The sequence below is a fragment of the Propithecus coquereli genome, unplaced genomic scaffold (genome assembly GCF_000956105.1).
Source record: "Propithecus coquereli isolate 6110/MARCELLA unplaced genomic scaffold, Pcoq_1.0 Scaffold63, whole genome shotgun sequence".
In the NCBI taxonomy this organism is placed as follows: domain Eukaryota; kingdom Metazoa; phylum Chordata; class Mammalia; order Primates; family Indriidae; genus Propithecus; species Propithecus coquereli.
Window position 1 is genome coordinate 1,085,631 of NW_012152285.1, and position 10,752 is coordinate 1,096,382.

The window sequence follows — 10,752 nt, forward strand, 5'->3', positions numbered from 1 at the left end:
GGCATAAAGATGAAGATGATCTGCCCACTCACTGAAGTCAGATCAGGGAGTAATTCAGCTGTCTCAAATATACAGTATTTGAATAGCTATGCATAACCCATGACCCTCGGCCCGGCAATACCTGATTCAGTACCATACTATAGATAGAAATGATGAATGCACTGGAGGTTGTGATACTTACACAGCTTGTTTATGTCCATTTTGAAAAGAATCAGTCACAGGCATGTTTGGCATTAAGCTGTGTAACATTGTAGCTATTCCATTACAATCAAACACAAACTTAGACTCTCCAGTTAGGAGACATGGGAAACAGCTTTCTAGGTGAGATTTTAACATTCTTCAATTTAAAATTACAGTTCTAGTATTTTTTAAAAAGTCAATTGTTGACAGACTCCTCAGAGGGTACAAACAACATTGGTTTTCATTATCAGCTGATTATGTGAAATCAACTCCCTCTAATAAACCTAATAAGCCTCTATAAACAAGGCTGTTAGTCAATCCTAATGCTATTTGTAGATTTCTGTCATGAACTACACAATCGAGAGATCAACATAGTGATTCAGGAGATGGTTTACTAGAATGGAAGGAACGTAAGCAGCAAATGTGCATTTCTAGCATTCCAACTGGCTCACTACTTTTGAAAACTTAAAACTGCATCCCATTGAAAGGGCAGTGGCAGAGTTCACCCCAACAGGTGCTTAAAAAAGGACATCTGTTGAAATCAGACCCGGTGACAGCTTGTATGTCGTCAAGCATATCCTGGCAGCCAGATGATTAAATCTTTAAGGAGCTTGTTATTGAATAATAATTTATGTGTTTGCTGGATTTAGAAATCTCAGATACAAAGAGGGCAAACTCAGAGTATTTTGATAACATTCTATATATTCAAAGTATGGTGTTATTACTTATAATCCTTGAAGACACCTCCAAAATTCTCATATTCAGGAACTGTCAAATGAGGCTGAAAGTACACTTAAACAAGTGGAGTGATTCTCAGCCTTTGTTGTACATCAGAGCTACCAGATCATCTTTTAAAAACACTTAATTTGAGCCCTCTTCACAGACCAAGTGAATCAGAAATTTCTGGAGGTGGTACCAAAACATCTGTATTTTATAAGAGCTGCCAGATGATTTTGATGCACAGTTAGAATTGAAAACTGTAGTTCTAAGCCTTCTGAAAAACCTTAGAAAGTTCCAGAAATCATAGAAGAATTTTGAGGTGGATTAAAATGGGTCAGTAATATAAGTAGCTGCCCAATGATCTGGAGGTGATAAGTTCTTGCAAGAGGGTTGGGCTTTTATACATTGGTCTGGGTTCCTGCCAAGTCTTATAATTATAAGAATGAACAATAGTTCTATAAAAGCTAACATAGCTTAAAAAAAAAAAAGCAACTTTGCCAACAAAAGGCAGATACAGAATCCAAAACTTATAAAGCACTTATTTATTTTTGCATATCTACAGGAAAGACTTAAAGACCTCTTGACTTTGTTTATAGTTATTACCTAGTTAATTACTGATGGCATTTTAGCTAATGGGATGGACATATTAAATTTCATCTCAAATGGTGGCCGTTTTCTCTTTAACCATCAAAATCCACTTAAACATATACTTCCCCATACACTAGAAGCACCAATCACAGTTAAATAAAATATTTTGTATGTCTTAATAAAAAGAGACTGGTAGCATTGTGATCATATTTTGCTAATCTTTGCTAATTACTTTGTTAATATTACTAGGTGAATTTTTAAAATACTACCTAGTTGGGTGATTTTATCTTGTTATTGATAAGATACATTTTGAAGGTGTGTTTGGATAATTGTGCTCCTGATCCTCCATTCTGTTCCTGTTTTTTCAGGTCCTGATTCTTGGGGAAGTCAAATAATATAAGATGTGATCATAGCAGTTTCTCTTTTCCCATCAAGGAAATGTTGTTAGCTGTTTAATATTTTACATGTATTTATTTTTCTTCAATTTATTTTCAGAGACAAGTTATATCTTAATCACAGAGAGACTCTGTACACTTTCCTTTTTTGAATTAATAATCTTTTTTAAAACACGAAAGTCACTGCATGGCCGACCTTTAAAAAGAAGCTAAGCTCTGGATGATTTAGCTTCTTCAGGTATTTAACTGTTTCTGGCTCATAACTGAGAGGGACATTTTCATTTTTTTCCCTTCACTTGGGGATTATTTGAAGAGAATTTCAATCCATTCATTTTATTCTATTTTCTTTACAGTTGATAAACGTTTGAGTGGGGGAAAGTAAATGGTTAAGTAGATGTTGTTCTATTAAACAAACTTCTTGTGCCTGAGGAGGTAAATGTGCAACCCGACTTCCTAACTTACTACCGTAGGGTACTAGGTCCAAGGAATTAGGCTCAGCTTCATGCAATTCCAAACTCCACCTGGGCAAAAGTGTTTATGAGACGACAGTTGCCAAGTGCTAACGGAAATACATTTTAGTAAGAAATACAGTTCCTGATATCTGGTTGCTTAAAATATAAAAAAAGGATAAAGTATGTATCCAATAGCCCTTAATCTGGTTTAGACAATGATTTTTTTTCAAAAAAATTATGGTTATTATTATTATTGCTGTTTTACTATAGAGTTAAAGCTATGAATCCTCTTCCCCAAAGTGCAAATTCTGACATCCTGTTGTCCTTTTACCTACAGGAAGCGTACACAGCCCTAAAATAGGTTAACAACATACATGTAGCTATACAACAAGAGAATACATGTATTGGGTGAAGAAAGCAGAGATAATATATCACTTCTCAAATGGGCCTGATAATAAGATTCATCTGGGCTATGTTGATTAGAAACCACAGACAATTGCTAATCTCTATGGGGTACTCTTTAAATCGTGAAATATTGAGCTTTTATTTTAAGAACTTCTAAAAAGTAACAAAGTTGCCTTCATTTTCACCTCCTCTTTTCATTTCTGCTTATATACCAAAGGAGGTTCCAAAAGCAATGAAAATATAAAGCTGCAGGTATAAAGACGATGAGACCAGGACACCTGTGCATAGTCTAGAAACAGAAGAATGATACCGGAATAACCTCAATCTCTTCCCTCCTCCCACTCCCGCCTCTCTCTTTCGAAAACCACATATTTGCACAGTATTACATTCACATTTCCTTAGGAAATAGATAAGAGCCATTTAGTTTTTATATTTCCACCTCTTCCAATATCACCAGCCTCCAAAAAACCCAAGGAGTAAGAATCAAGTATCATTTATTATTCACTGCCATTGTTCTTCTATCGTTAACATAATATCCAAGAATCAATTTTTTTCATTTCAAATTAACAGAATTTGGATGCTATACCTAACAACTGATCATTATTATAAAGAAGTGAACATCTCTCCCTATATACTGGAAATCAAATATGATGATTCAGCACAGGAAAAAACTTACGAAACTTATAATTTTTTCTTCACTCTGACATTGCAATAGCAGAAATAGCACAGTGTTATTTTTACAAAGCAGACATTATTATATGCACTTTTAAAGTAAAGGCCAAGTGCAAAGTTATGTAATAAGAGCCAATAGAAGAAAAGGCAAGTGTGGCCCTATTTGCTTTAACCCAGCTCATCTGTAATCCAAATTAGTTACAGCAGTGTACTCTTAAGAGTCCCTAAGCATTACATCTTAATCTGCATGTGGATTAGTAGATGTTAGCACCTTGATAGGTGCAAATCAGTTATCATGGTATTGCCTGGACTTGTTTGCTCTTGGGTATACTTTTATTTCCTATTGAATTTAGGCTTATCGATTCTTGGGGAAATCCATAAAAATAAAATGTTTTAGTAAGCACATGTGGACTCTCATCTAGAACTGAGTTTATTTCTTATTTCATAACTGTAGTAGGTAAGATGAGATTCAATTGGACCATTAATGTCTACTCTAAACTTAAAAAATGATATAAGAGAGCATCTTGGCACATAGACAAAAGCTCATGGACTCATGGTCCTGGTTTTGCCAAAGGCTTTGTCCTTCCAAGTCCTGATTTCTTCAATGTCTTGGCCTTTCTAGGAGTATTGACAAATACATTTAATGTAAATAACTATAAATTTGGTGATAACTCAAGTCCGAATCCCAGCTTACTTTAATATTCAGATAAATGTCTAGAAATCCTTTTTCACCTTGTATGTGATCAAAGAGCACAGCAATCTATAAATAAATGTCTATAGAAATAGTTAAAAAGGGGGTAATAACGTTCAGAAAGTGAACCCTAAGCACAAAATATGCAGACCTGGTCTATGATAAATCTAAGCTATAATAATGGCCATGTAACTGAACGAACACTTAATTTGGTACACAGGATTTTATGCAATAATCGTTCCTGATTTAATAAAGCTTGGTGTATTGACTAATTTGTAGGTCTGGCAAAGCAAATGAAAAATCAGCCAGAAAAAATAACTATATAGAGTTAAAGTAGCATTGGAAATTGGACCAATAATACTTATTTGCATATTTAACACAGATGCGATTTGGGCTTAAACTACAGGGACTATTGTTTCGTTGTGTTACTTTAACTTCGTGTATCTGAAAAGAGTTAGGAGGTATGTGTCCTTATTCCCTTAATTCTCAAATGTTTAAAATTTAATAAGCTTAGTCACTAAAATAAAAATGGGTAGTATCTATAATCAAGTCACCAATAATCTCTTATTATTAATAACTTAATTGCTGTATAGAAGTCTTATTGACAACTAAACTTTGAAAGCAGAATCATTGGAAAACAGACATTATTTCCTGTTAAATCATATTTTTCAAATAAAAGTCTTTTCATAAAAGTCCCAATTACTAGAAAGTTTTTAAAAATCTTTTTAAATATAAGAAACCCTATTCCTAAAATTCTACAAAAAAAGTGACAATTTCTAATGTATTTTATTGTACAGCATATAGGTATAGTCACCATTCTTTTAGCAGTGGAGGGAATACCTTGAAGAAATAAAAGTTTAAAAGTAACTTAATAAATCTAAAGTATTTCATTATGTCAATTTCCTCTGGAAAGTATAATCTCTTCTTCAGGGAATTTGAGATAACATTAGTTTGCTTCTTCTATTTCCAAAATCGTAGTTTTCAGGAACACAAACTTTTTTTTTCTTTTAACACTGCAGTCATGAAATAGTTCTACTTATTTTTCAAATACATTCCCTGGAGGAGATATAGCCAACAGGAATACACAGGAAAATTGCATTTTGTGTATCTACTGCATAATAAGAATGATAGTAATGCAAATATTTTGCATTTAGAAAGTATCTTTCTTCTAAGGATTTAAAAATCTGTCTTATTTATCCTCGCTGATTGTCCGTGAAGATGAGATAACAAATATTTTTACTTCTATTTTGCAACTGTGTAAACCAGTTGCTGCTGATAAGTGATTGGTTTCAGTAATTAAACACCAGAAGAATTAGGACTAGAAACCTATTCTGTGTTTCACAGTATAGCATATTTACACTTATTCTAAACAAATAAATCTCCTTTAAACAAGATAGTGGAGTATCATACAATTTTAGAAATGTTTTTATCTCAAAATCTTAAAATACTAAAAAAGTTCAAAATTTGGATCAACACCATTGTAGCTCATCCAGTCCAACCTCCATGTCGCTCCATGAATTAGTATTAAACGTGTTTGGGGACAGGATCTGTCTTAGGAGTTTTACAGAGTTTTGCCCTGAAGGAATAGGTGAATGTGCTGGTTTGCATTTTATATGCTGTTACACTGGAAGGGCGTCTCTGAAAGGCAGTAGCGGCTGTATCCCACGAGGCGCCACGTTTCTCAGACCTAAAGAATTGGATTTGCTTTGTAAACCACAAGCGAATCTGTTAAAAACTATAGGCTGAGAGCTGACAATGGAGTGCCCTCCGGTACAAACAGCTTCCCGGAAACGACAGCTTCCTGAATGGCTAAAAGCAAAGCTTTTGTTTAAACCACTCTAGACTACCTGTCTCCATTCACAATAACCTAATAAACATAGAGCTTACATATCTCTGTTTAACCCCTCTGTTTAAATGATAAACTTACCTTAGAATTTAGAAATTAACCTTTGAAAGACTTTGTAACCGTTCGCTCACGTAAATAGAATTAGTTAAAGAATCTGTAGAAGCCTTCTGTAAAAGCCTTTTAAAAATCTGTTAACCTGAGAGATACTACTTGTTGTTATGTAAATCTGTTACCCCTGACAATTGTTCACTGTTTCCTATAAGTTACCATGTAAAACCTCATTCGGCGCTTTTTGAGACCAACCGAGAGGTCCAAGCCCTCTGAGCTCCCGCTTTGCCTATAATCTTTATAAACTTATAAAACTATATCTTTGTCTCAGTGTATTCTTTTATTTCTTCCATTTTCCATTTCTCTCTATTATTTTCTTATCCCTTACAATTCTACCAAAGGGACCCGGTTTTTTTGCAGGGAACACTGGCCACGTTCCCCGCACCTCCACATTTTTAAAAATAAAGGAATTAAGTCTAGAGATGGTAAGTGACTTAGCCAAGGTCCCACAAAGACCCTGGCACAGGGATCTGGCATTCTGATTTGTGATCTATAACAGTTTTACTATCTGATTCGATCTTTGCAGTTTTTATAATGTTCTGATATTTGAGAAACAAAGGCAGATGTAAAAGCAGTAAAATATATTTGAGTAGTATGCTCTTTTACTACACATTTCAATCAAGAACAATTTTGAAAAACAAAAAAAAGAACAATTTTGGCCTCCTTGTAGCTAAGCACTATGTGTTCTTGCGTATAATGTGGTTTGTGTGTGTGTGTGTGCTCTAGTTAAGTAAAAGGGCCCCAAATCAAAGTGCATTTGTGCTTAAAAAATATGTTGTAAAAATTTAAGTATCAGGTGAGGATATGCTACCCACTGTCACTGTATTAACCATTATGCATTTTTATTTATTCAGCTTTGAAGTAATTTCTACATAGTTTGAGGACATTTTTTTTTCTAAAACAAGGGCATAAGTTAAATATACATTGCCACGAAAAAAATTGACAATAATGGAATTAAAGATTCTCCCCTCTTAGTGTTTGTTACTTTAACAGAATCACAGGCCATAATAAAAAATTCATTTATTGAGTTATCTAGTGATTTGTTTTGCTTTAGAAAATACAAATACTTGAATATGTGTATTCAAACATAAAAACATGCAATTCTCAATTCTATTTATGCCAGAATAGATATGTCCTTCATATAAATGCATAGCCATTAGAAGCTAGTGGTCTGAGGAAGTTCTCTCTCATCTCAGTGTAGAGCAATTTCTTCCTTTTCCTTCATCCACATTGCTCAGAACCTCAGTCCTGAGTTGTCTGCTTTTTATTGTAGACTAGGGTGGTCCAGAGCTGATGACTATCAAGGTTTGGCCTCCCAAGGCCAGGGAGGTAAGGCTTAAGGAGAAAGAAGACAGGTGACCATGATTTCTCCTTTGTCTTCACTGTTGCAACAACTTAGGCCTGTGGGGGAACATCCCTCGTTCTCATCTGACTACCTCACACGACCCCAGAAAAAATGTCTGTTACTGAAGAGCTCTCATTGCAATTTCCATGAAGACATCTTTGCCATAGCCTACATTTCTAAAGAAGGGATGGGAAAAGACAGCCTAAGTTTCACCCTCAAAAATAAAAATCCCTTTTTTACTCAAAGACTAAAGAGAAGTCTTTGCTTTTTTCTTATAGGTCACTTTTTAATATGGAAGTTGAAACTTTTGAAAAAATGTGAGAACATTTAATCCTAAATAAATTTTAAAATTAGTCTTAATCATAATCTTAATCAAAGGGATCAGTCAGAAAATTGAACTGGGAACAGAAGGGATTAGGCAGGGTTCGAACACTAGAGGTCAGCTTTTATTTCTGGAATCAGAATATTCCCTTTATAAATTTTTATAAAAATCCAGGCTGCGTCCTTTCTCTATGGTTACTAGCAGTGATCTTCTGAATTGAATATCTGTGAAGGATTCTGCATGAACTTCACGGACAGGAGGCTTAGGGATGTGGTCATGCTTACAGTGGGCCAAAGAATGAAAAGAAGAGTAGAATGCAATGTGTGGCAAGAAGAAAACAAGAAGACTACAAGTCATCCTCCCTGGCTTCTAGGAATATAACAAAAGAAGTAATCAGGAAGTTGATCCAGGACCAACAAGAGCAAGACATTCCCTTTTCTGCAAAATGAGTTTGCACTAGACATGTCCATGAAGCTCACTTACAGCTTGATAATTCTGGGATTCCAAGTGTCATCAGAGATGTACCCTTTGCAGAAAGCCCTGGTACCTATAGCTTCTCTTTTTCCTTCGCTGTAGGCCTCTTCTCCAATCCTAGACCCCTGAAACTACTGCTTCAGGAAAATACTACCAGAGGCTTTCATTTCAGGGAACCTTGCTTTCCGCTCCTGGTATGCAAAAGAGGCAGGCAGGAGACCTGATTCAAGGGCCAGAACACCAGCTAAAGAAGATATGGCTTGAATGTCCAAAATAGAACTATAATAGACCAGAGGTTCCCTCCCATTGCAGGATTCGTATCAGAGTTATGCATTGAGTTTAAAAACAGACTTGATAAAATCTTGAAACTTGGGACCAGGCACTAGTATTCTAAAATGAGATTCATAAGTAAGTCTATACAGCTATTAATTACTAATGTTAGTGATCATATGTAAGTTTTAAAGAACTATTAGTGTTAATTTGACATGTATGTGACAGACACTTATTATTAATATATAGTATACAAACACCACAGGAAAATGGTCCAAGCTTTAAGTGATTGCTCTCAAAAGATCTTTGAGAACACCATATATTCTTGAAATGGGGAAAGCCTGTATATCTTTCTTAGTATAGAAAATACTAAGTAGAAAAGAAGAAAATGAAGCAAAATTTTTGCCCTGTCAAGTTGTTTAGAAATAGTTATTGGTACATTTATCACATGAACTAAGTCCCAGGAGACATCTCACATTTTTTACCAAGTCACTGCCATTGGATGAGAAATTTGGTGTTAATTTGGCTGCCAATAAAACTGAATATTGCATCAATAAAATTTTTAAAAATGTGAATGATAAAGCAATCTGTAGGGTTTTGTTGGTTTTTTAAACTAATGTCTATACTTTATTCAGATATCCTTGGTTTTTACTATTGTCCTTTTTGTGGTCCAGGATCTCATATAATATATATTTGTTGTATCTCCTTAGGTCCCCCTTGGCTGTGACCGTTTCTCACACTTCCTGTGTTTTTGAAGACCTTGATAGTTCTGCGGAGTACATGTCAGGTGTTTTGTAGAATGTCCCTCAATTGGGATTAGTTTGATGTTTTTCCTCACGATTAGACTAGAATTATGAGTTTTTGGGGAGGAAGGTCTCAGAGGTGAGGTGCCATTTTTGTCATATATCAAGACCCATACTGTTGATAGGACCTATCACTGATGATGTGAACTCTGATCACGTGCTGAGATAATTATTCTATAGTTTCTAATACAGTATATACTTACAGGAACCAATAAGTACAAAATGAGCTGTATTAAAATGTGGTCTTCTCCATAATTTTTACCTTGGACATGTGTCCCTGTCAAATCCAGATAGCTCTATAAAGGTATCACACATTTCCACACTGCTGAGCTATCTGCACAATCATTCAAAAGGGTCACAATAAAATACACCAGTCAGGACTTGAACAGATGACAATATTAGAAACTGGTGCCTTTCAATACATTTTCACACAAATCACAGGTGTGAAAATGTGAAGAGACAATGGTGAAGGGGGAACAACTCAATACCTCAAATGGCAGTTGCTTTGCTTTTCTACATGTGTACAAAATTAATTTAATAATTGTTTCTCTGAGCACATCAGTCATTTGTCACGGAAGTTTAGAATAAATCTGTAATCAAATTAACTTTAGCTGTACTGTTGTTTCAAATGAATACTGCTATCACACTTAAACTGACCTTCACTTACCACTTCATAAAGTTCCTGGCTCTGCACTTGTATGTGTTTAATTGAATAGCACAAATCTTTTTCTCCCATTTTTTTGTGATTTGTGAAGGAAAAGATGAATGAAGGAAATTGGAAGGGGGAATTCAGGCCTGTAATAATTATTCTTTATGCCACTTAACAACTAGAGAATATTTTTTTCATATTTGGCTTCTTTTTCCCCACATAGTTTCCAGAGATACAGTTGAACTTTTGACTATACCCTATTCTCACTTCACTGTTTTCAATTCCCTTTTCCTCAAACAAGTTATTAAACTTTCTTTTAGGATTTAACAGCTACTGAATTCACATGTCCTAGGTGGATTAATTTGGTTTTGCAAGGTCTTTTCACAATAGAACAAGCTATGTAATGTGAGAAGAATATCTCCTCGACTTGTTACCTTTCTTTACCAGGTTTAACGGCTGGAATGTTGGATGTCCACTTAATGTTTTCAAAGAATAGACAGTATCTGATTGAATTCTCAGTCTGATTTACCCTCGTGTAATTTTGCAGACATAACAGAACTGCAGATTTACAAAGGACAGAAAACCTTTTTTCTGTTCCTATCGGAATAGGAAATTACTGAACTGGAGGTGGAAAGTTTAGAAACTTGTTCTGTATGTTGGCCCTGTAAGCAGGTGTCCATTGACGTAGGCTAGAAGGAAGTGAAGGGACTACAGGGAGGGATGGTCTCTCCTTCTGAATGGAAGAAGAAGTAGCCACAGTTTCTTCATTTCTGTAATACTCGCGATATTTGGCCAGACATAGGAGAAACAGATAGAATATGAAACTCAATAT

The 10,752-nt window shown here is 35.0% G+C and overlaps 1 protein-coding gene across 2 annotated transcripts in view; it reads right to left on the reverse strand.

The window, feature by feature from the left end:
- PRKG1 (protein kinase, cGMP-dependent, type I) overlaps positions 1 to 10,752 on the reverse strand; it is a 1,343,769-nt gene that overhangs the window by 35,121 nt on the left and 1,297,896 nt on the right. The window lies entirely within an intron of this gene.